Source organism: Triticum aestivum, chromosome 1D (genome assembly GCF_018294505.1).
Source record: "Triticum aestivum cultivar Chinese Spring chromosome 1D, IWGSC CS RefSeq v2.1, whole genome shotgun sequence".
NCBI classification, from domain to species: domain Eukaryota; kingdom Viridiplantae; phylum Streptophyta; class Magnoliopsida; order Poales; family Poaceae; genus Triticum; species Triticum aestivum.
Genome location: NC_057796.1, coordinates 392,596,842 through 392,621,892, shown reverse-complemented (window position 1 = coordinate 392,621,892; position 25,051 = coordinate 392,596,842). Strand labels below are relative to the sequence as shown.

The 25,051-nt window shown below is 46.0% G+C and overlaps 1 pseudogene; it reads left to right on the top strand.

Annotated features, from left to right (window-relative positions):
• The first annotated feature begins 22,706 nt into the window (after window positions 1-22,706).
• On the top strand, window positions 22,707-24,787 carry LOC123159538 (uncharacterized; annotated as a pseudogene).
• The last annotated feature ends 264 nt before the right edge of the window (window positions 24,788-25,051 follow it).

Here is a 25,051-nt window from a genome sequence, read left to right as displayed (position 1 = left end):
ACAAGGCTGCTCCGATAAGATAGAGGCCCAGTTGCGACAACGAATTTTGCTTTTTATTAATGGTGTTCTTGTTCCCGCAAAAAATTTCATATGCTTTTTATTAATGGTGTTCTTGTTCCCGCAAAAAATTTAATGGTGTTTTTGTAAGGGATGGTTTTAGCTAATATTTGGCCTCATGCCTTTCCGCAAAAAGCAGTATACTGTCTTAATTTAACATTGTACCCATCCTCTAGAGTAGTTGTAATTCGGTCTATTCTATATATACACGTGTCTATAATGCCACAGAATTTTTTTGAAAACAAATTCACTACAACGTTTCAACAAACAAAACGACAAATTCAGTCTTGATAGTGCCAATGAGCAAAATTCATAGCTCGGTATCAACTAGGTGTGCTATCTATAGCACCCTGAGTCGATCCCGCACCGGGTGACTTGGGCGGGCCGCTACCCTAGCCGCCGCCGAGCCCCGATCTACTCCCTCCTTTCCTCCAGTCGCCGCCGCGTGACGCCGCCGTGCTAAGCCCCGGGGCAGATGACGGTGGCGGGGGTCTCTCCTTCTCTCCCACGGTTTGGGGTGGGCCAGGGCCCCTAGCGTGTGGAGGCGCGGCGGGTCCGGTCATGCGGCGCGGCTGCGGCGGGCGGCTCTGCGGCCGGCCGGATCTCGGATTGGCGACGATGGCATGGAAGGCCTGGTGGATGGATCGGTTGTATGTGTGGTCTGCCCTCCGGTCAGATCTGATCTGGCCGGTGTGGCCTGCTCCATGCGCGGCAGCGGTGATCGGTGGCGGTCCCATGCACATGAGGCTGGATGGAGGTTCCCCGAGCGGATCCGGGTGAAAACCCTTCTCTTGGCTCGGTGCCAAGGCCGGCGATAGCGGCTTTTTTTGCGTCGTCTCCTTTTTGAAGGCGTCGTCGTGGAGAAGCTCTAGACCCCTACCCGCCACCTCCGGGGGAAACCCTATATTGGTCCATCGGATGACGGTGGCGCTCTTGTGTCGTATCCCTAGATTGAGCAGTCTAGTACATAGCAGCCCCAGAGACTTAGGTAGGATTGAAAATCCTCACTAAGGATCCACATTTATTGGGACAAAAATTTAAATGGTATGAATGTGTTTGGTATTACAGGCCTCATCCTTGGCCGCGGCTGCTAATGCTGCGGCACTGGAGAAGATGAATCGGAAGCTCCAAAGCTCCGATCAGGAGCTTGACCTTATCAGCAAGCGGTCCGACAAAGCGCAAGGTAAGTCTGATAGAGATTCGGTGACCCTTGCGCCAGGCAACATGTTCGGGTTAGTTTCTAAGCACGAAGTCCTTAATTGCATATGTCGCCGCGGAGGTCGAGAACCTCAAAGCCGAACTGAAGAAGGCCAAGATGGAAGCGACCGAACAGAAGGCGGTGGCCGAGAAGGCGGCCACCGAACTCAACAAGGTGAAAACCGTGAGTGGGAAGCACGAGGCCCGAGTGACCGAAGTGCAGAAGGAGCTCAAGGATACCATCACAAAATGTGAGGACCTTGAGCAAAAGAATAAGGACCAGTCCTCTGAGCTATCCAAGGTGAAGCAGGAGTTCCAGGAGGCGCGGATGGAGGTGCGAGGCATCCGAGAAGAGCTCCGCCAAGTGAGGCAGATTGCTGATGGTAAGCCGTATTTACTGTAGAGTGTCTTTGGTGGCAACAGATTCACGTTGCTCACCCGAGTCTGGCGTTCCGCAAGCGCCTTCGCGGAGCTTTCTAGGAGTGCGGCGGACGCGACAAGGCACTATGCAACTCGGGAGGAGGACACCGCTCAAAGGCTGTTCTGGGCACAATTCCAGGCGCATCCTCCCCTCTTGAGCAACCAGATGAAGCAGCTGATGGAGCTGCATCGGATGGCGGAGCCAGCTATGAAGGACCTTTGTGCCCGGCTATGGCCCGCCGAGCCAGTACCAAGCAGCTACTTCGGCCTGATGCAGAAGTTGCGCGACGCCGCACCCCGGATTGGTGCTGTGAAGCGCTCCGCATGCATTGAAGGAGCATAGATGGCGTTCACAATGACCATGGCGCACTGGCCGAAGATCCAGCCAGTAGACATGGACACCGTTCCCCCTCCTGCTGGAAAGGAGCATCGCTGTTCCGAGCAGTATTTTTCCATCGTTATGGACAGTGCTCGAGCGATAGAGGGACATTGTTCGAAAGATGTAATCCTTGACTAAATTTTTGTGTGTTAAATGAAAATTAGACTTTTTGCTTCATAATGCGATCTTTTGTGCGGTTCTACCAGATGTGAATTCGAGTTAATTTTTATTTTGACTCTTGTGCGACCGTTTTGAGTCTGAAAGTTACCAGTCGTAGGCTTCAGCCCCCAGGTAGATACTACGAGGGGTGTTTCGTGCCCGCACTGTAACCCTTAGCCAACATCTCGGTGCCTGGAGGCGGTAGTGCATGGGGGGAACTAGGCAATCAGACTATACGGCTTTATCGCTCTCACTTGGCCATAGGAGCTTGACTGTGGGGGCTAGTGACTAGCCCCCAGTGTTTCGTGATGTTTCGGGGAGGCCGACGCATATACCCTTGATCACGTGGTTTGTGCAAGGACAAGCCCTTCGTGTAACACGGGGTAATCACTATCGATTTTGAGTTCTACACTTGTCGTCGGATCGCCGACCAGTTCTCGCCTATTATGACAGTCAGTTTTCGGCTTTATCCACTGAGGTACTTAACTAGGCTAGCCAGAAGTACGATCGCAGTGTTTCTCCCTTTACCTTCCTAGCCGAACACGCGGAACGTAAGAAGGTAAATACAGGAGCCGGGCAACCCAACTATTGACCCAAGACATAATTCGGACTTGATTCATATAATGCAATATCCGAGGCGCCGAACACAAAAAGAGATGTGTTTCCGGACTTCGTGCATAGGGCGGGTAGCAAAATTGTGCCCTTGGACCAAGAGGAAATCGTGAAGGCATCTTGGGAAAAGGCAAAGTTAGCAGGCGTTGGTCCTTTCCTCGCTGACCGTACGAAAGCCGTGCATGCCGATTTGCACCACTGGGACCGTGAGATTCTTAAGGGTCCTAAGTGGAGAATTAAAAAAATGAAAAAAGAATTAGAGAGACTGAGACGTGGTCCAATGAATACCGAATCCTGGTGCCGTCAGAAGGAGATTATCCTGGTGATTGAGAATCTTTTGTACCAAGAGGAAATCTTTGGTTACAAAGAGGGAGTGCGAATTGGTTGATGCACGGGGATCGAAATACGTCGTTTTTCCATAACGCGGCCACGGCCAGGAAGAAAAGGAATAATATTAAAAAAAATACTAGATAATTCGGGAGTTTGGAGGGAAGATAAGGAGTTGAAGGACCATATCACTGATTATTTTTCAAAACTCTTCACAACGGAAGTATAGCAACCAAAGCAAGAGGTTATGTCCCTTGTTCGTAGGACAGTCTCTACTGAGATGAACAACACTCTCCTAGCCCTGTATACGGCCGAAGATGTTCGTAAGGCGTTTTTTGATATCGGGGATCTAAAAGCCCTAGACCTAGATGGATTACATGCTATCTTCTATAAAAGATTCTGGCCCATGCTAGGGGATGATCTGGTTGAGGAGGTCCTACAAGCAATCAATACATGCACCATCCCAGACGGCTGGAACGATACTGCAATTGTGATGATCCCAAAGATCAACTCACCAGAAAAGGTAACCCAATTCAGGCCAATAAGCTTATGTAATGTGTTATATAAAATAATCACAAAAATGGTGGCTTCCCGGTTGAAGATCCTTTTGCCTGACATTATCAGCCCTACTCAAAGTGCTGTCGTGCCTGGCAGGTTGATCACTGATAGTATTCTTGTTGCTTACGAATGCTTTCACACAATCAAAAAAAAGAGATAAGGTAGGGAAGGTTTGTGCGCTATTAAACTTGATATGCACAAGGCTTATGACGGAGTAGAGTGGCCCTTCCTGAAAGAAATTATGTTGAGACCGGGCTTCCGTCAAGAATGGGTGAATTTTATTATGCAGTGCGTCTCAACAGTCGAATATAGAGTTAGAATTAATACATAGGAAAGCGAGAGCTTCAAGCCTAGAAGGGGATTGAGACAAGGTAACCCGTTGTCACCATACCTTTTATTGTTGTGCACTGAAGGTTTGAATGCCCTATTGTCACACGCGGAGGAAAATGGAAAAATCCCAGGTGTAAGAGTTTGTAGAGACGCCCCACCGATAACTAATCTTCTCTTTGCGGATGATTCCTTAATTCTTATGAAAGCTAGCAAACAAAGTGCAGAAGCTCTAAAAGCTATGCTTGATCTATATTGTGAGGCATCGAGACAATTAGTTAGCGTTGAAAAATCCAGTATTTTTTCAGTCCTAACACGAAGGTGGAGATTAGAGCACAACTTTGCACAACACTGAATATAATGACGCATGCCCTTAGTGATAAATATCTAGGTGTGCCAGCAAATGTTTGGATAGATAAAACAAATGGTTTACAATTTTTAATTGAACGTATTGTCAAAAGAATTAATGGCTGGAAGGAAAAATTACTGTCTACCGGGGGAAAGGAAATCCCGATCAAGGTTGTGATCCAAGGCTACCCACCTATGCAATGTCGGTCTTTAAAATTAGTAATTTTTTTTTTGCAAAGGAATCATCGACGCGATAGCGCATTTCTGGTGGGGAGACGAGGAGAATCAGAGGAGGATGCACTGGATGGCCTGATGGAAATAATGTGTACCAAAAAATCAAGGAGGGATGGGCTTTTGTGATATTCACTATTTTAATTTGGCATTGTTAGCCAAATAAGCATGGCGTCTTCTGGATAATCCTGATTCTTTGTGTGCTTCTATCCTAAGGGCAAAATATTACCCCCATGGCGATATGTTAAATGCTAAGCTCAAGAAAGGTTCTTCCTTTACATGGCAAAGCATCATGGCAGGCATAAATACTCTGAAACGTGGTTATATTTGGCGAGTCGGGAACGGGCATAACATTAATATTTGAGAAGATGCGTGGATCCCAAACTATGCCACTAGGAAAATTGTAACGCCTAAGGGAGGTAACATGTTAACTAAGGTAGGTGATCTCATTGATCCTGTCGATAACACTTGGGATGAAGACCTGATTAGGCAAACGATGTGGCCGATCGTTGTACAAAGGATTCTCAGTTAGGCCAGTCTACTCTGTGGAATGGAATCACCAGCATGGAAGCAAATTGAAACACTCTAATGGGATGGTGAACCACAGTTAATCCTATTTGGAGTAAGATATGGAAATTAGCATGTCGGGCAAAAGTTAAAATATTCTTATGTCGTACGCTACATGGTACTATCCCGTCCAGGGTTACGCTAGCTAATAGACATACGAAGGTTTCACCCATCTGCCCAATTTGCTCTGAGGGCTTAGAAGATACAAAACATATGATGTTCAGGTGTAGTAAAGCAAAGGAGGTTTGGAAAAGACTCGGACTGGATGATATCATTGAAAAAGCTTGCGAGGTTGATCGTGTAGGAGAGGCAGTGCTGGAGTACCTACTACTCCTACTAGATCAAGAGAAGATTGCTATCTCAGCATGGTACCTACGGTGGAAAAGCTTGTGAGATGATTGCTATCTCAGCATGGTACCTACGGTGGAAAAGATGGAAGTTGGTGCACAATGAGAAAATACAAAATGTAACGCAAATTTCAATGGGAATCCTTGCCCTTACCACAAATTTTGTTAATGCATTCTCCCCCAAGGCGTCTGTGAAGAAGGAGAGTTAGTCTTGCCTTCCAAGAGGTTTTGTTAAACTCAACTTTGATGCTTCCTCTGATCACAACCTTCTAAGGGGTACAATGGGAGCAGTGCTTAGAGATGACAAAGGCAGGTTTATTGCTGGAGGGAATGAGAGAATAGATTTTTGCGCGGATGTGCTGATGGCGGAGGCTAGAGCTCTCAAATTTGGTCTAACATTGGCGCAAAGGGCGGGATGCAATCGGATTATCGTAAATTTGGATAATATGGAGGTGATTGACTCTATGAATGATGGAGGGCAGTCGGCGGGTGCGGCGACAGCAATCTTTGAGGACTGTTTTTACTATGCCTATGATTTCGTTACTGCTAGATTTGAGCACTGTAATAGGGAAGCAAATAAGGTAGCTCAGAGCATCTCCAACAGCCGCGCTATATAAGCGCCGCGCGCTAAAATCAGTGTTTTCTCCAGCGGAGGCGCAAAAACCGCGCGCGCGACATATCTAGTTCAGCGTGCGTGCCGAAACGCCATCGCGCGCCGCTTATTTGCTGCGCCCGCTGCCGCGCACTGGATTCTCGAGCGCGTGCTTGCTACTCCACCTACCCCATCCAGCCGTGTCGACGCCTCCGCCCGCGCCACCCGGCGACTGTTCCGGCGCTTCCCCGGCCTATCCCCGCGCCGCGGCGGCTTCCTCCGCCTCCCTCTAGTCACCGCTGCCCCTCGCGCGCGGCCGCTCGGCGCCCGCAAGGTATGTATTGCTCAAACTTCATGAATTTGGTGCAGGTTGATGTAGTTTTTATAGCCTAGTATTGATCATTGTAGATGAGTTCATCGTATGATTCTTCCGAAGAAGAATTTGATATGGAAGAGGAGGAGGATCTTGCAATGATCCTAGCTATGCACATCAATAAAAAACCGAGCACGGTGGTTCGGTTATGGGTCGGCAAATTTTTTGGAGGGATAGGATCGATGCCCATAACAGATTGATGAGGCACTATTTCATGGAGAATCCCACATACCCGGAGTCGTACTTTCGTCACCGGTTTAGGATGAGCACCGAGTTGTTCAGGCGCATTGCAGAGAAACTAGCGAGTCATGACCGGTTTTTTCAGCAAAGGAGGAATGCCGCCGGAGAGCTCGGGCATAGCACCTTTCAGAAGGTGACAACCGCTTTGCGTATGTTGGCATACGGTATCCCCGCTGATCTAGTTGATGATCACTTGGCTATGGGTGAGAGCCAAGCCATCATGTGTGTCAAGCACTTCGCGGTCAGAATTGTCCAAGTGTTTGGCCAGGAGTATTTGAGATCTCCCAATGCTGAAGACGCCGTAAGGCTATTGGAGATTAACAAAGCTCGCGGCTTCCCAGGTATGCTTGGCTCAATTGATTGCATGCATTGGAGTTGGAAAAATTGTCCAAAGGCATGGCATGGGAAATTCCACGGCCAAAAAAAGGTTCCACTATAATCCTTGAAGCGGTGGCCGATCAAGAGACTTGGATTTGGCATGCTTTCTTTGGAATGCATGGATCTTTGAATGACATCAACGTTGTCAACCGGTCACCACTGATGAATAAGATTGCAAATGGTGATTTGCCACCGGTGCAGTTTGTAGCAAATGGCCGTACATACAACTATGGTTATTATCTTGCGGATGGCATCTACCCAAAGTGGCAAACATTTGTGAAGCCGTTGAAAAAACGGAAGGTAAGAAAAATCTTGATTTCCACAATGCTCAGGTGGTGGCTAGAAAAGATGTGGAGAGAGCTTTTGGGATTTTGCAAGCCCAATTTGCTATGGTGAGAGGACCGGCTAGATTTTGGGATCAAAAGATGCTTTGGTACATCATGCACGCTTGTGTGATCATGCACAACATGATCATCGAGAATGAGCGTGGCCAACATGTTTGTGTTTGATCTTTTTGCTTGTGTTTTCAATGCATATGTTGTTTGTGCGAGAGTCGCGCGCGTTGCTGGAGCTGCGCGCTCTGCATTTTAGCGCGGCTACTGGAGCCAGCGCTGCCTGCCGCGCCAAACCAGGCGATGGGCACGCGGCAAAGTAGTTTTTAGGGCGCGACGCGTTGGGCGGCTGTTGGAGATGCTCTCATGAGCTTGCTAGATTAGCTAGATTTTTTTGACTTCTGATTGGTTTGAGGAGCCTTTAAACGAAATTGTAATGTTCTTCACAAATGATGCACAACTTATTACAGATGAATAAAGTTAGAGTTTTGTTAAAAAAAGCTAATCGGGCGGAAATGTCCGATGAGGCATGCATCCGGCTTTGTGGAAATCAACATGATCAGCGCCAATTGAGCCTGCCAAAAACCTCGCCCATTGTCCAAGAACAGTTTGTGGATTGAACCATAGCATCATCTTTGATCACAGCCCAAGCCTTTTAACAGTTCTGCAATGTTGTACAACCTAAGTCAAGACGAGACTTAATAATCCCAATGGTTATTAGCATACGCGCACTTTGCTAGTAATAAATCAGAAAGAGGTAATAGCACCCGAGGTACCCTAACTTGCACGCAATGTGATGATTTAGTCCCAAACTTGCAAAACTTGACCAAACCATACCTCAACTTGCACACAATGTGATGATTTAGTCCCAGGCCAATCACAGCTCGCCAATTGGCTCCCAGGTGGCTGGACCGGTCAGCGCATGCAGTTTTGCACAAAACCCCCTGTCATTTCCCTTTATCAACCCGCAGTCACACCCACCTGAATTAAATCTGTCGGAATCCACTTCACGTCCGTTTGAGAGGGTTCAGTTGGTCGCTGTCGGGGCGACATAGCTCATGGGTTGGCGGGGCGATGGTGACGTCAGCGACAGAGGCGTCGCCGCCGCCGTTCACCGGCGGCGTGGAGACACCGTCATCTGCCATCTCGTCCGGACGTTTGGTGCCTTCCCTCCTGATTACTGTGAGCTCGATGCCCCGCCTCTGCTTTCTTTTCCTCCCTCTCCTCTACTTTGCTCTGAGCTCGTCGCCCCACCGTTAGCAGCTCGAATCGCTTCCATTTGTGCTCGAATCGGGGTCGTGTAGTGGTGTTTTTTGCGTAGGGTCATGTATGGCGAATTAGAGCTAGGGTTTCGGCCGATGAATTTAGGTTTGGTTTCGACATGATAGCTAGGGTTTATGGCGGACAAATTAGATGTTAATGACTTGTAGTTGGCTTTTCGTTCTGCTTTAGCTTCTACTCTACTCAAGCATTTGTTAGTGTTGTGAAATTTAACTCCTTTTTGCTGTTGAAGATGTTTTGTACAGAGTATAAACTTGGCTATTTTGTTACACCATTTAGTATAGTTTTGGTAATTCTAATGGTATGTGCAGCGAAGTTTCAATGAATTCAATGGTTTTGTTAATGGTGTGCTAATGTTGTATTTCATTTATGGTTAGTTTATATTCAGTTCACTGAATATGTTCAGTTATCTGTAGTTCAGTGAATATGTTCAGTTACTGTAGTTAACTGAATAGTTTCAGTTACTGTAGTTATCAGAATTTTGTCAAGTACTGTAGTTAACTGAATCTTTTCAGCTTACTGCAGTTAACTGAAAGGTTCAGTTAACTGAACCTTAAGTTGTTGTTCAAGTATGTTAAATCTGATGCAATTGACTAATTTTCATATTAACTGAATATTCAGTTAACTGAATATTGTTCTCAACTGATGCATCTTTGTTTTGAATACAGTGTGTGATGCAGCAAATGGAGAAAGGGTGGACAGTCCATTTTTTACACTAGAACTTGAGCATGGTGGAATTTTCTGTGGCCCAATCAGTAACCTGGAGTACTGGAACCCTTCTGTTGAGGTGCTAGACTTTGTTGACTCTGGCACTTTCTCCTATGCATTCCTTGAACAACACTTGATTTGGCTGGGATATCCTGTGAGTGAGCACATCATTTACTTCATCAAACCAAATAAACCAATCTCAGATGGTTTGATCAGAATTAGCAGTGATGAGAATGTGCAGCATATGATTAGAGCTAGTGCTGAGCATAAGATGCTTCTAGTCATGGTTGACCATACATATTTCATCAGCAACTTCAGGTCTGACTTGGTGTGCACATTGCCCCTATCTTTGATAACAGCAACAACTAGTTTTGTAGCAGCAAGTGCATCCCCTTCCCGTAGCCTAGTTTCAGTCTTTGTAGAAGATCCTTTGTCAGAGATTGCAGCAAATGGAACAGACCCACAGAGTTTTCCTATTGAGGATGCTGAGCACACCGTGCTAACTAAAGATCCCTTGTCAGAGATTGCACCAATTGGAATAGACCCACAGAGTTTGCTTATTGAGGGTGCTGAGCACAACATGCTAACTGAAGATGGAGAAACAGTTATAGAAGATGTAGTTATTTCAGAGTCTGATTTCAGTGACAGTGACTATGACATAGATGATGGTGATGATGATCTTTATGATGACAACATTGACTTTGATGTTGATGAAGAAGCTGATCAGGATGAGGATGATGTGGAGCCTGAATACTTGCTTGAGGATGAAGATCTCAACCTATCAACTAAGCAAGCAGATGAACTTAGGTACAAGTTTAAAGCTTTCAATGCAAGGGTGGACATGATTTCCCCTGTGTTTAAAGTAGGTATGGTATTTGCTGATGTGGTTGAGCTAAGACATGCACTGACTGCATATTCAGTTAGAAACAGAGTGCAGATCAAGAAGATAAAGAATGACAAGAGGAGACTTGAAGCAGTTTGTGAAAATGGTTGCCCATGGTACCTGTATGCTGGCAATGACAACAGGACAGGGGGATTTGTCATCAAGACATACTATGGAGAACATATATGGCAGAAGAAATGGAAGATAAGGTCACTGACAGCAAAATTCCGATGCAAGTATTTCATAGATGAGTTCAGAGATGACCAGAAGATGTCACTATGTACATTTTCAAGAAAGATCACCAAGGAATTTTCATGTCACCCCTAACAGATGGAAGCTAGCTAGGGCAAGAACTGCAACACTTAAGGAGATCCATGGTGATGAAGAAGAGCAGTTCAGTAGGCTTAGGGACTATGGTCATGAATTGAGGAATACCAACCCTGGGTCTACATTTCTTCTGTCAACTGAGGTTGTTAAAGACAAAGATTTCCCACAGGGCAGGAAATGTCTGAAAACTCTATATTGGTCTTATGATGCATATAAAGGGGGTGGCTCAAGGGATGCAGGCCTATTATTTTCATTGATGGTTATCACATGAAAAAAAGGTTTAAAGGAGTGTTGCTTAGTGCAGTGGGTATCGATCCTAATGACTGCATTTTCCCCATTGCAATGGGTTGGGTAGAAGTAGAGTGCACCCGTTCTTGGGAGTGGTTTCTCACTACATTGAGAGATGGCCTTAACATCACAAATACTGCTCCTTTCACTATTATGAGTGACAAGCAGAAAGGTTTGATCAATGCTGTGCAAAAAATCTGGCCAGATGTTGAGCATAGGTTTTGTATTAGGCATATTTACCAGAATTTCAATGAGAAGCACAAAGGAGAGTAACTGAAGCAAGATCTGTGGGCCATTACAAGAGCACCAAACAGGGTTAAGTGGAGCCAAAACTATGAGAAAATGGATGGACACAGTGCAGCTGCCTTCCACTGGACTGAAAGACTTGATCCAAAGACATGGTGTAAATCATTTTTTAGTTTTTTTCCCAAGTGTGATATTCTGCTGAACAATAACTCTGAAGTATTTAACAGCTACATTCTGGAGGGCAGAGAGATGCCAGTGCTGTCAATGCTGGAATACATTTTTTACAAGATCATGCAAAGGCTAGTGAGTAAACAGAGAGAGGCCATAGAGAAGTGGGCAGGGCAGAGAATATGCCCAAAGATCAAGAAGAAACTAGACAAGAACACTGAGTTTGCTGCTAATTGCCATGTCTCAGAAGCTGGTCAACAATTGTTCAGAGTTCAGTCTGGTAACTCTAGTAATACAGTTGACTTGTGCTTGCACACTTGTGACTGCAGGAGATGGCAGCTCTCTGGAGTACCATGTGGCCATAGTATAGCATGCTGCAGGGAGGAGAGAATTGACCCTGAGACAATGGTTCATGATTGCTACACTGTGGATAATTACCTGAAAGCATATGGATACACTCTGGTTCCACTTAGAGATCCAAAGCATTGGGAGAAACAGAATGGTTACAAAGTATATCCACCAGTTTTCACTAAACAGTTGGGAAGGCCAAAGAAAAACAGGAAGAAAACACCAGAAGAGAAGAGAAGCAAGAATGGTGTTAGATATTTGAACAAAAAATGTGTGACAATGCACTGCTCAATTTTTGGCAGAGCTGACCACAACAGGAAAGGGCACTACAGGTGGCAGGAAGCACTAATTGCAGATGGAGTAGAGCTTGTTGATGAGAACTATGATGACCCAACATTTCTTCAGGTTTTTAACATGGCCAGCAGGGAAAGAGCAAGAAGAGCTCCTCAAAGGGTCCATGGCCCACTGCCTGAGCTCTCTTCATTTGTTGCTGCTGCTGGGGCTGAAATACCACAACCCAGGGTGACTACAGAAATGAATATTGCTAGGCAAACAAGGGCAAGAACTGAAGCTGACATTGAAAGAGGAAACAAAAGGAGAGGCAGAGGAGAAGTACATCCAAATGCAAGAAGAGGAAGGGGAGCAAGTGCAGTCTCAGCTCCAGGAAGAGGTGCCAGTGCAGATGCAGGGTCAGGAGAGGGAGCAAGTGCAGGTGCTGGGAGAGGGAGAGGAGCAAATCTAGAAGCTGGGAGAGGGAGAGGAGCAAATCCAGAAGCTGGGAGAGGAAGAGGAGGCCAAGCAGGTGAGAGGGCATGGTGGCTGATGTTTGGAGATGACATTGCCAGTCATATTCTTGACCTAAATGCTCCTCCTGATGATTTTCCTGCTGCCTGATCTAGTGGCAGTTCTCAGCCATCATTTTTTGATAAGGCCTATACTTATGTAACTCATAAACTGGCCTTTTTTTGTTATGTCAAACTGTGGCATACATTGCCTCTTTTTTGATGGCAAAATGTGGCATACATTGCCTAATTTTTGGATGGCAAACCATGGCATACAATCCCTTTTTGTAACCTAATATTATAATTAGGAGTTAACTAAATGTTGGAAGATATCTGAATGTTGCAACATATCTGAATTTTCTGAATTAGGTGTTAACTGAACTTTGTGTTAACTAAATTTTGTGTTAACTGAATTTTCTGAATTAGGTGTTAACTGAATTTTGCTGCTTACTGAACTGAACTTTGTTGACTGAACTGAACTTTGTTGACTGAACCGAACTTTGTTTTTTTTGAACCTTTTAACAGTAGGAGAACCTCCTACTGTTTTTGTATTAATATGATGGGGGTGACAATTTACATGAGGGCTTTACATGATGTCTTTACAACTCACCCTCCCTTTGGGAGGTGGGGGAGAACTTAAGATATAGAGGAGAGGATGAGTGGAATGAAATGTTTATGCTTTTTCCTTAACGAGAGAAAAATCAGTCTTAAGCCTATCTAACCATGAAGTCTTTGAGGGCATCATCCCCCTGAAGTGTTTGTTGTTACGTTCTTTCCAGATACTCCAGGCGGCAGTCAGAAATAGCTCCATGAAGAGAGGCCTGTTCCAGTTGTTTTTGGCAAACACAACATTTTGCAGGCGAGGTTGTCCCTGATTCCACAGAATTCCAAGGCTGGACCAGCATTCAGTACTAAATTCACACTCAAAGAAGAGGTGCTCCAGTGTTTCCTCGATGTGTAGTCCACATAAGATGCAATCATAGTCATTTCCTATATTGTAGTGCCTCCTTTTGAGCATATTTCGCGTGTTTAGTCGATCAGAAAGGAGCAACCATCCAAAGACTTTAATTTTCATGGTGGATTTTGATTTCCAGATCCAGCCAAACGCCTCATGAGCCCTAACTTCTCTGAAGTAGAAAGTGTAGTATCTGGCTCATTGGAGATAGTCGTTTCCCTCGTGTCCTCTTGCAGTTGACGCACCTCTACATGTGCCTGTGCCGAGAGAGGTAGATGAAACGCCTCACTCCGTGACGTGATGGACAAGAAATCCTTCACAGAGATATCTTCATTGATGGCGTAAGAGAGTGCACGCGGGTACTTCTCATCAAATGTGGTGTCAGTCCATAAATCTTTCCAGAAGAGCACATTAGATCCATTAGTCACATGAACGTTTGAGATACCCCTATAGATTGGCATTAGTTTGGCAACATCTCGCCACCAGAATGATCCACAAGGGTCTGAAGCATGCTGAATTTGATTTGTGTAGTATGTTTCCCAGATGAGTTCAACCCAAGGCATGTTCCATCTATTGTAGAATTTATGTAAATACTTTAATAAGAGTGCATCACCTTCGATCCTGAGATCAATCACTCCCAATCCACCACTTTCCTTGGGACGACAAACCATTTCCCAAGAAGCAAGAGAATTGCATTTGTCCCCTTGCTCTGTTTTCTTTGTCCATAGGCATTTCCTTCTAATTTTGTCCAGGAGCTCAATACTTTTGGTAGGCAATCGAAGCGTGCATAGCGCAAAGATAATGAGCGAAGTGATCACCGAATTAAGCAGGGATAGCTTTCCACCATATGAGATCATGTTGAGAGTAGCCGTTAGTCTTCTCTCCATGGAACAGACCAGAGGCATGAGATCGAGGACAGTTGGTCGAGTGGTACCAAGTGGGAGCCCTAAATATGTGAAAGGCATCTTGCCAACGACGCATCCGAAGATATTAGCAATCTCTTCGGACTTAACAGTATCACAATTGATTGGAATGAGAGTAGATTTGTGGAAGTTTATTTTCAAACCAATGGACGTAGCATAGTCTGTCAAAATGTCCTTGATAACGGTCGCATGTTGTGTGCATGCTGGTAACACTAGTATGGTATCATCGGCGTACTGGATGACTGGATACTCTTTTTGATGGCGTGCAAAGGCATCGTTCATGGCCGCTTGAAGGAGATCCGCCGCTAGCACGAAAATGAGGGGTGAAAGAGGATCCCTCTGCCTGACCCCACACTTGCAAAGAAATTGGCGCCCAGGAGTACCATTTAGGAGGACAGAGGATTTTGCTGAAGAAAAGATGCAGTGAATCCAGGTGAGCCATTTGTCATTGAATCCCATGTTTTTCATAATCTCAATCATCGCTTCATGTTCGATTGTGTCGAAGGCTTTGGCAAAGTCAAGCTTGAGAAGCATGATTTCTTTTTTAGAAGTTTGGCATTGATAAATATACTCGTATGCCCATGCGAGGCAGTCCTAGATAGTCCTCCCCTTAAGGAACCCATATTGGTTTCTGTGAACGATCTTCAGAATGACTTTTTGTAGTCTATTTGCCAAGATCTTAGTGATGACTTTTAGGCAGCAATTTAAAAGAGTAATCAGCCTATAGTCATTAATAGTTTCAGGTGATCCAATTTTTGGAATGAGAGTTATGCAGCCATCATTAATGCTTTCCAGGCTGAGATCACCGTTATGGAATTGATTGTAGAGGTTGTAAAAATCGTCCTTAATGATTGGCTAGCATCTCTTAAGAAAAAGTCCAGTAAAGCCGTCCAGGCCCGGAGCCCTATCTGCAGGCGTCTCTCGAATAACTTTGTCAATCTCATCATGAGTGAAAGTAAGAGTTAGCTCATCAAGTCCTTCACATTTTTTGATTAACCTAGCAAGATCAAACTTCATGTTACATGGTTGTGAAGATCCCATCTTTTCCTTGAATGCTTGATAGATGAGTGATTCCTTTCCCGCGTGATCTTCGATAGTCGTGCCGTCATTGGTCGTCAAAGAAGCAATATTATTATTTCTGTATCTTTCCGAGGCCATGGACTGAAAGAACTTTGAAGGTTCATCTCCAAATTGAACCCATCGAATTGTACATCTCTTTTTCCAGTAAAGTTGTTGGTACCGCAGTAATCGCAAAATGTGAGCTTTGAGTATGCGACAGAAATTTGCTTCAGGTACAGTGAGAACACGTTTATTTTCAAGCTCATCTAGTTCACAGAGGGCTTTATTGGCGTTTTCAATGGCCACTGAAAGCTTTGATATACCCTTACTCCAATGTTTCATATTTCTACGTAGGGTTTTGAATTTTTTGCATAGAACAGTGGCAGAGTTGGTGGAATGAACTGGTTTGGCCCAGGAGGTCTCGACAACATTCATGAAGCCCGGGTGTTGAACCCAAAAGGATTCAAAGCGAAATAATTTGGATTTTGGTATATTTGGTTTCAATGGTAACCACACAAGGGATGTTATCGGAGACAAGTTTACCTAATGGTTTGACCAGTGTTTTTGGATATGACAGAGTCCAATTGGAGCTTGTGAAAAACCAGTCCAGTTGTTCTAGTAAAGGATCCAATTGCATGTTGCTCCAGGTAAAAGAACGACCTTTAATGGGTAATTCAATTAAGCTTTGACATCTGATGAAGTCATTAAAAGTATTCATATCAGTCATGCTTCCACCCGGTTTGCTACGTTTCTCTCGTGCTCGAATAAAGTTAAAATCCCCCACAAACAACCAATCTTCAGTAGATGGAATATTAAGGTCACATAGCCATTGGATAAAATGGTGTCGTTGATCACCTTGGCACGACCCATAGACATTGACGAGTGTCCAGGTTTGGGCTGATTGGGTGGAGCGAAAACGAGTAACCAGAGCATAATCTTCAGAAAATAAGACATCAGCAGAGAAGATTGCACTATTCCAAATCGTGGCAATACCACCAGAAGCTCCACGAGACGGTACAAAAGCGAATTGATCAAATGGACGGGGCAACAAGATTTAACAAAAGGTAGATCAAACGAGGAATTTTTTGTCTCTTGCAAGCAAACTACCGCACAACCACTAGACGAAATAGCATTCGAGAGCGCTAATTGTTTGTCCCCAGAGTTTAAACCACGAACATTCCAACATAATACATTCCAATTCACCAAAAGAGGCATTTAAAATAAAGACTAAATTGAGCGGGAGCAATGCTTAATCAGAAGTTTTGGGCTCCTCCTCATGGGTGGCCAGCAGGGTATCTTCAGAGAGTTCATCTGCAGGAATAGCACAAAGCATCGTGCCAACTTGTTGGATCACTCGAACTGGTGTCGGCGGTGGAACTTGGTCTTCTGCCACCTCCCTGATGCGTAGAGCAGTCGGAACAGTCCGTGGTTTAACTTTGGAAACCTTCATTTTGCTGTCAGACACCTGATGCACTTTGAACCCATCATATTTATTTGAGCGAGCACTTCGACGCAGAGCTATGGAACATTCAGGCACAATTGCCTTTCCTTTACGAGCCCGAGAGGAACCAATGTCAGAAGGAGGAGGGTTAAAACCTTGATCATTCGGCATCTCAACCAAAGCAGAGCTGTCAGGTGCAGCAGCAGGCACAACCTGCAGAGCTTCCATAGGATGTTCAGACAGAGCATCAACAGAGTCCATATTTGTGGCCAACGCCTCCTCAGCAGCAGTAATACCCTCAAGCTCCCAATCAGAAGCATCCTTGAGCTCTTCAATAATAACAGATGAAGAGCTAGCATTTGCAAAGGATTTGGAGGCAGAGATAACTGACAGCATGCCTCTGTTTTCAGCAACAGTAACCTTAAAAGTGAGCGAGTCTTGTTGCAATCCATACCTATCCTTCCAAGGGCCATAAGAAGCCACAAAGGGTCTGACAGCCTCTGTTATGTATGAGTTCAGCTTAAACATGGGCATACAGTCTCTCAGGATCATGGTAGGAATGAAAGTTCCTTGAGAAGACATGTCCAAATGTAATCCCTCCGCAGACATAGTCAGAGAAATCTCCAAGAAATTGGCAGGCAGGGTTTCAGACTCGTAGCTGTCAGAGTTGATTAGAGGAGAGCTCTCAGACCTGACTATTTCAGTACCAGAAAGGTTGGCCAAAGCAGAGCTGCTCGCTTCTTGAGGCCAGAATTGGTTCATGAGAGCCACCGGGACCATGACATAGGATTCAGACACCGTTGCACTGGAGTCAGAGCTGGTATACATCGAGATGGAGTCGTTCCAGGCAGCAGCCGGACTATCATGAAGATTTTGTGGGGGCACAACACCATGTTCCACTTGCAGGCCCTCACCAGCCAACCATTGCTGAAAGTTGTACAGAACAGGGGGTTGTTGGGGAGGTGAAGGCGGCCAATTCCCCCATTGGGGTGCATTTCAATGTCACTTCCTGCATCCACCACAACATTCTCATTTTCCTCCTCTGCAGCTGCCTCCGCCATCACATTCTGTGCCATCCAGTTGTGTAACTGCTGCTGATATAGCTGTTCAGCATTGAGGCCTTCACCATGCAATGGATGAGGAACGCCATTGGCAGGTGGTGGATCCTCACTAGCCGGAGGAACATCAGGTAAGTGTGCGTTCCAATCATTGCTTCGCAGAACTGTGACAGCTATAGTCCAGGAGCGACGTGCACCCCCAATCTGTCGGACAACCAGACTCTTGGGCACTAAATGCGGATGAATGACTCTAGCTTTAATGAGAACAAACCTCCTATCTCCTCTAGGGTTATTCCAATCCACCAGAGCACCAAAAGAATCCACAGACTTGTGCATGTAATGTTGGGTTTGATAGTCATAAGGAAAGCCAACATATAAAATCCACACTTCTGGACCAAAAGAAGTCTGACGCATATTCAAAGCAGCATCACGGGGAACAAAGGAGATGATGGTGTGCTCTTCTACTTCATGAACTGAACTGAACTTTGTTGATGCTTACTGAAGTGAACTTTGCTGCTTTGGACTTAATTTTGCTGCTTTTAGCTAAAAAAAAGATTAAAAAATGTTTTGGAGTTAATACTGCTGTTGTTAACTGAATACTACTCTGTTTTGGAGTGAATACTGCTGTTGTTAATTAAAAATAATTAAAAAAAAGTTTGTCATGTGTATCGAACCCAGGACCCTTTGTTCCATAGGTTGACCTCCATGCCAGTGCGCTAGTAGTAGTGATCTTGCTAGATACTTATTGCTACACTTCTTATACCGATATAAACTCTAAGTGCTAATCAGAGCGGTGTCGTTCGCTCTTCTACTCGTATTAAGAGGCCACCACCCACCGCCCCCACTCACCACTTTCGTTTCACGACGCCTCGGGCTCTACGCTCCCGACCTCCCACTCCACCACAAGAAAACCCTCGCCGGCCATCTCGACGCCGCCGCCGATGCCATGGACAACCACCCTGCATGGCAGAGGATGGTCGACGAGCTGGCAGGCGATAACGAGGTCGCGTGCGCGGAGCTCCAGGAGATAGGCTGGTGGTTCCCCAGCGTCGACATGCTTCGGAACCACGCGCGGGGCCCCATCGACGCGATGACCGACGACGAGAAGAGGCGCGCTCTCCTGGACGGCCCAGGTACCCCTCCGTCCAACATCCTCCGCTTCGCAATGGCGGAGACGCGCTCCGACGATCCGAGGCAGCGCGCGCGTTGGTGGATGTACAGGTCCGCCACCACGCCGCAGCCGCGGCCGAATCCGACGCGCGTCTGGTCGAGGATGCAGCGCGTCCACAATGTGGTTCTGGCCCTGCCTGCGCCGGGGCCCCTCGTCCACATCGACGACGATGACGTCTCTCTGTCGTCCGACTCGGTGTACTGCAAGGTGGACTCCGACAACGACTCGGGCTACAGAGGGGATTCAGAACCCTCTGACTCGTATGCCTCGTCTTACGATGTCGAGGTGTCGGTCGTTGTCCTGTCAGACGACGAAGAAGAGGAGGAGGAGGACGAGATCCAAATGCTCGCGCCTATCCACAACGCCAGGGAGGGCGACAGAGACCTCCCGATTGACGTGGAGGTGCTCCTAGATGTGCCCGACATCGTCAAGCAGGAGGTGGTGGCTGACGCAGAAGAGGAGAAGGTGGCGGCGGCAGCACAGGAGCCGGAGAAGACAAAGAAGAGGCCATTTGGAGGGGAGGTGCGCCGCTCGGAGCGCCTGAAGCAAATGAAGAACTGAAGATGCTGGACATGCTGAAGATGATGCAGTAGTAGTTAGGTATGCTGAGTAGCAAAATTTCAGCATATAAGTTATTAATATTTTGGCTTAGTCAAGGTAGGTGTGCTCTATATAAGCAGAGCAGATAAGTTAATTCTAATGTGGAATGCTATGGTTGCACTGCTGCTATATTGTCTGAACTTTGCTGCAATGGTTAGGCACTTAAGTTGTTATCATGGATGCTATCTATATAGTTATGCTGCTTTGCAATCCCTATATTGTTATGCTGCTTTGATTTGCTGTTGCTGCTGCTGTTACAAATGTTCTGTTAAGTTAACTTTTAACACTGTCAAAAACTCAGTTACAATGCTCTATTACAGTGATGTTTTATTTCCATTGTTGCTGTAATCTGGTACTATGTTGCCATGGTGTTCCACTTATGATGCAAAACTTCTGTAGGCCTATGTGTTGTATTGCACCAGAATAGGTTAACTGAAAGAGTTCAGTTAACTGAAAGAGTTCAGTTAACTGAGCAACAACAATGATTATATTTTGGTTAGTTTATGTTAGGCCTATATGTGGTACTATTTTGCAGTTCTGTATACAAGTTTAAATTGCCATTTAACATTTAGATTCATAAAACCTCGGTGCACTGAATTTTTGTTAACTGAATATAACTCATTTAAATTCAGTTAACTGAAGATTCAGTTAACTGAAATTGTAGTTAACTGAATATAACTCACTTAAACTCAGTTAACTGAAGATTCAGATAACTTAATTTGTAGTTAACTAAATATTTCTCATTTAAATTCAGTTAATTGAATCTTCAAATAACTCAATTTGTATTTAACTGAAGATAACTCATTTAAATTCAGTTAACTGGAGATTCAGATAACTCAATTTGTAGTTAACTGAAAATATCTCATTTAAATTCAGTTAACTTTATCTTCAGATAACTGAACTTTAGTTAACTGACACTGTAAAAATTGCACTTATCTGGAGACATTCAGATAACTACTAACACTAAAAGCAGTCATATAGATTTAGTTAACAAAAAGCAGTCATACAAATTCATTGCATTACATAATACTGGCATTACACCAACAAATTCAGTACAACTAATTAATAGATCCCCTTCAATGAATTACTCAAATTCATCTAAGATCTCCTTCACCCTCCTTATCTTGCTCTTGGTCTCCTCCTTGTGCCTGAACAAATCACCAATCATGTACTCTAGTTTATTCTTCTCCTTCTTCAGCTCATCCCTCTGTGACACCACTTTGTCCATCTCTACCTTCATCTTGTCCATCTGTTGCTTCATCTCATCCCTCTCTTTCTCTGCCTTAGACCTCACAACCTGATGAATGCTAGTGCTAGATTTATCAGATAGCTTCTTCTTCTTCTCAAGCTCTTGCTTTAGGTCAGAAACAGCAATTCTTGCATTGCCCAACTCAGTAATTGCCTACTCCTTGTCAGCCACCATCTTAGCAAAATCTAGTTTAAAAAACCTCAGATCTTTTTCCATCTTCTCCTTCTCTCTCACAACCCTAAGATTTTCTTCAGCAAGATGTAAATTCTCCCTGATCCTTAACTTGTTCTCATCATCATACATGCCCCAAACCCTGGCTAAACTCATCTTCAGAGTGGTAGGCCATTCAGGGTCAATCCACTCCACAAAGTTGCATTTAGGTATTTCCTACCAAATAAGATAGAAAACAACTTTAGGTAAATGAAAAAACTTGGAGCAGTTATGAATCAGTTAAATTCATTTAAATTCATGTTAAGTTCACTTAACTGAATTTAAATCCAGTTAAGTTCAGTTAGTTCATTTGAATTCAGTTAAGTTCACTTAACTGAATTTAAATTCAGATAAGTTCAGCTATTTCATTCTAATTCAGTTAAGTTCTGTTATTTCATTTAAATTCAGTTAAGTTCAGTTAGTTCGTTTAAATTCAGTTAAGTTCACTAACAAGATGTTGTTAACTCAAAGATTCAATTAAGTTCACAAACTAGATGCTCTTAACTGAAAATGCACTCCTCCACAGTTACATGGCACACTCTTATACAGATCACAGTAAGATGACACATTGCAAGTTTGGTAGATCTACTAACCTTTTGTGCACAAGCAAGATACCTCCTTCCACTATCAACTGATTCAAAGCACACAAACTTCTCTCACACACAATGGTGTTCACATCTAGCTGCAAGATCTGGAGCAAGGCCTGTCCACTCAGAGCAGAAAATGGTGGCAGGAGCAGGAGCCTACAACATTGTGTACAACATATTCTAGTCAGCAAAGAGGTAGGCATCGAATACCTAACTACCGCATCATCTATGCTGAAATTTTGCTACTCAAGAACATACCCCCTTCCCCATTTTTGCTCAATCCCTAACTGCCAGAGGCATAGTCAAGAACTAACCTCACTTGTCACAGAGTAGTCGTCGGACGACGAGCTGGATCCTTCACTCCAAGATACCATGGGGGCGAGCTGGAGGGCGGCGGTGAGCTGGACGGCGGCGGCGAGCTTGCTGGCGGCGTGGATAAGCTGCTGCTGGAGCTGAGGGGGGCAGGGGGCAGATGGGGAACGACTGGAGCTGGAGCTGGACCGGACGTGAAGTGGATTCCGATAGATTTAATTCAGGTGGGGGTGACTACGGGTTGATAAAGGGAAACGGCAAGGGGTTTTGTGCAAAACTGTGTGCGCCGACCGGTCCAGCCACCCGGCAGCCAATTGGCGAGCTGTGATTAGCCTGGGACTAAATCATCACATGAGGTGCAAGTTGAGATATGGTTTGGTCAAGTTTTGCAAGTTTGAGACTAAATCATCACATTGCGTGCAAGTTAGAGTACCTGGGTGCTATTACCTATCAGAAACAGGAGTTCAAACAATGTACAACTTCTGGTCGTGTTCTCTGCTTCAACCGGAGAACGCTCGACGTGACACTTCCTTTTGGCTAAAGCTGTCAGAGCCGCCTGGACCGAGTCCATGTGCACCAACCTAACCCCACTTCCTCCTTTCCTCGCCACGCCACCGCAGGCCGCTCGCTCGGGCAAAGCAGAATCCCAAAACCCTCTCCCCTCTCCTCCTCCACCCCCCACAAGCGAAATGCTCCGACGCCTCGCCGGCGCCGCCGCGGCGCCCCTCCGCCGCTCCCTCTGCACGGCCGCGGCGGCCTCCTCGCCCCCTCCGTGGGCCATGCTCTACACCAAGCCGGCGCTGGACGCGTCGGGGGCGCCGTCGCGCGCGTCGCTCGACCTCCACGACGACCTGTGGGCCCAGCTCTCCGTCCCCGCCCACCTCGTCGTCCCCGACGCCACGGACTTCTTCACCGGCGCCGTCCGCGCCGCGACCCCCGACGGCCTCCTCCTCCTCGACTTCTCCGACACCCGCTGCCGCGCCCCGGTCGACCGCACCTTCCGCCCCAGCTGGCTGGCCGAGTTCGACGCCGCCGCCGGGTACGCCGGCGAGCCGGACGTCGCGCGCTTCGTCTGCAACCCCCTCAGCGGCCAGCTGCTCCGCCTCCCTGCCCCGGGCGCCGAGTTCGCGAGGTCGTCCACCGCAGGCTGCTCCACGGGTTTCGGCCTGCTCACCCACGCCGAGGGTTCCCGCGGCCCGCCGGACAGGTACGTGGTCGCTCAGCTCAGCCGCAGCCGCCGCGGGGGAGCGGACCACCCTGTCGTGCGCCGTTTCCTGTCGGAAACAGGGGAGTGGGACGAGCGGCGGCTGGCCGGCTAGCCGGGACATGAGCATAGACCCGAACCTCGAGGTGGTGGCATTCGGCGACCGGCTGTGGTGGCTCGACCCGACCTGGGGCATCTGCTCCGTCGACCCTTTCAGCGACCAGCCGGAGCATCGCTTCGTGGAGCTGCCCCCGGCCAGCGTGCTGCCTGACCTGATTGACCTGGCGGGGACTCCGGTGCTGGGCAGGTACCGTCGTCTGGGAGTGAGCGAGGGGAAGCTGCGCTATGTGGAGGTGTCTAACAGCAGGAAGCCATTCGTGTGCAGCTCCTTCTCGCTCGACGAGAAGGGCTGCTGCTGGACGGTCGAGCACAAGGTTGCATTCAATCCTGTTCTCCCTGAAAGGTGCAAAGTTCTGGAAGACCACATACCGTGCATTGCCGCCATCGATCCATTCCGGGCGAACTTTCTGTACCTCGTCTATGGTCGCTTTCTTATTGTTGTGGACATGGCCAAGGGGAAAAGCTTAGGGGGCCGGTATCTTCCAGAAAGAACCGGCGATCAAACCCTGTGCCCCTCTGGTTTCCTTGTGCCCTGCACGCTCCCAACATGGCTAGAGTCGAGCTACATCCCCTGTGCAGGTACATTTATGCTCCATTAACATGCTTGCTTGATCATTGAATGTCAAAGTGCTGATCTATAATTGTCAGATTGTATAGATCTTTGTCAAACATTGCTTTAAAATCTCTTGTGCATACTGCATAGCATTGTTTTGTTGATACAAACCAACTGCATTTGTATTTGAAAGTTCTGAAACCAGTGTTTCATACAACATCAGTGGTAATCTAAATGTTGTGTAAAGATTCATTGCCGATAGGCTCATACACCGCTGAAGTAAATTGACCGTTGTTAGCAGTAAGTTTTTTCCTTTAAGATTGCAGCACTGAGGGCAGTAGAACTTGGCATTGCTAAATAATCTTCTCTTTTATTGCATTGGTATGGTATTTTGTATGATGTAAAAAGTGTTTTGCTCCTGTATTGTCAACGTATATCTATATGATTTTCCTGTTAAATGTCTAAAATATGGTTTCCAATTGAACTCTTACTGTAACTTAGGAACATATACTACTGTCTTTGTTCTTTGTCATTTTTTCTAAGTTCTTGTGTGTTCAAACATGATTGAAGGATCCCTTTCAAGCAAGAAGACCAATTCCGGAAGGAACACTTTGGCAGCCACGCTGGTTCGTGCAGACAGGGACTGATTATCACCTAATGAAGACTGAACTGAAGTATGTTGCCATTTCTTACCAAGTGAGCATGCTGCAAATTGATTGTTATCGCGAAATTTGAAATATTAGCAAGTACTACTTCATATAACCTAAAGTATCCGTTAGGAGACGTTAGAGCGTTTCTGTTTGCTGTTTACTCTTTGGCCTTGCAGGTTCCTTGAAATTGGCTGCCACCAAAGTTGATCCTAGCAACTGAAGGACATGGACTCTCTTGGGAAAATTCTGGGGTGATATTGGGCTTGTTCTGTTGGCCGGTGCTCTGTTTGAGATGAGCGAATGTGTTTCCTATATTTTTGGATCTTTTTAAAGCGCAAACCTGTTGGATGTGCATTCCAGCGGCAAGTTAGATGGAATCACCTCAGAGATGCGGCATTTTTATTTTAGCAAACCTCGGGAATGCAATGTTGCTTGCACTACGTCATGCTTATCTTTGTGAAATGTTAATGCGCGCGTAACATTT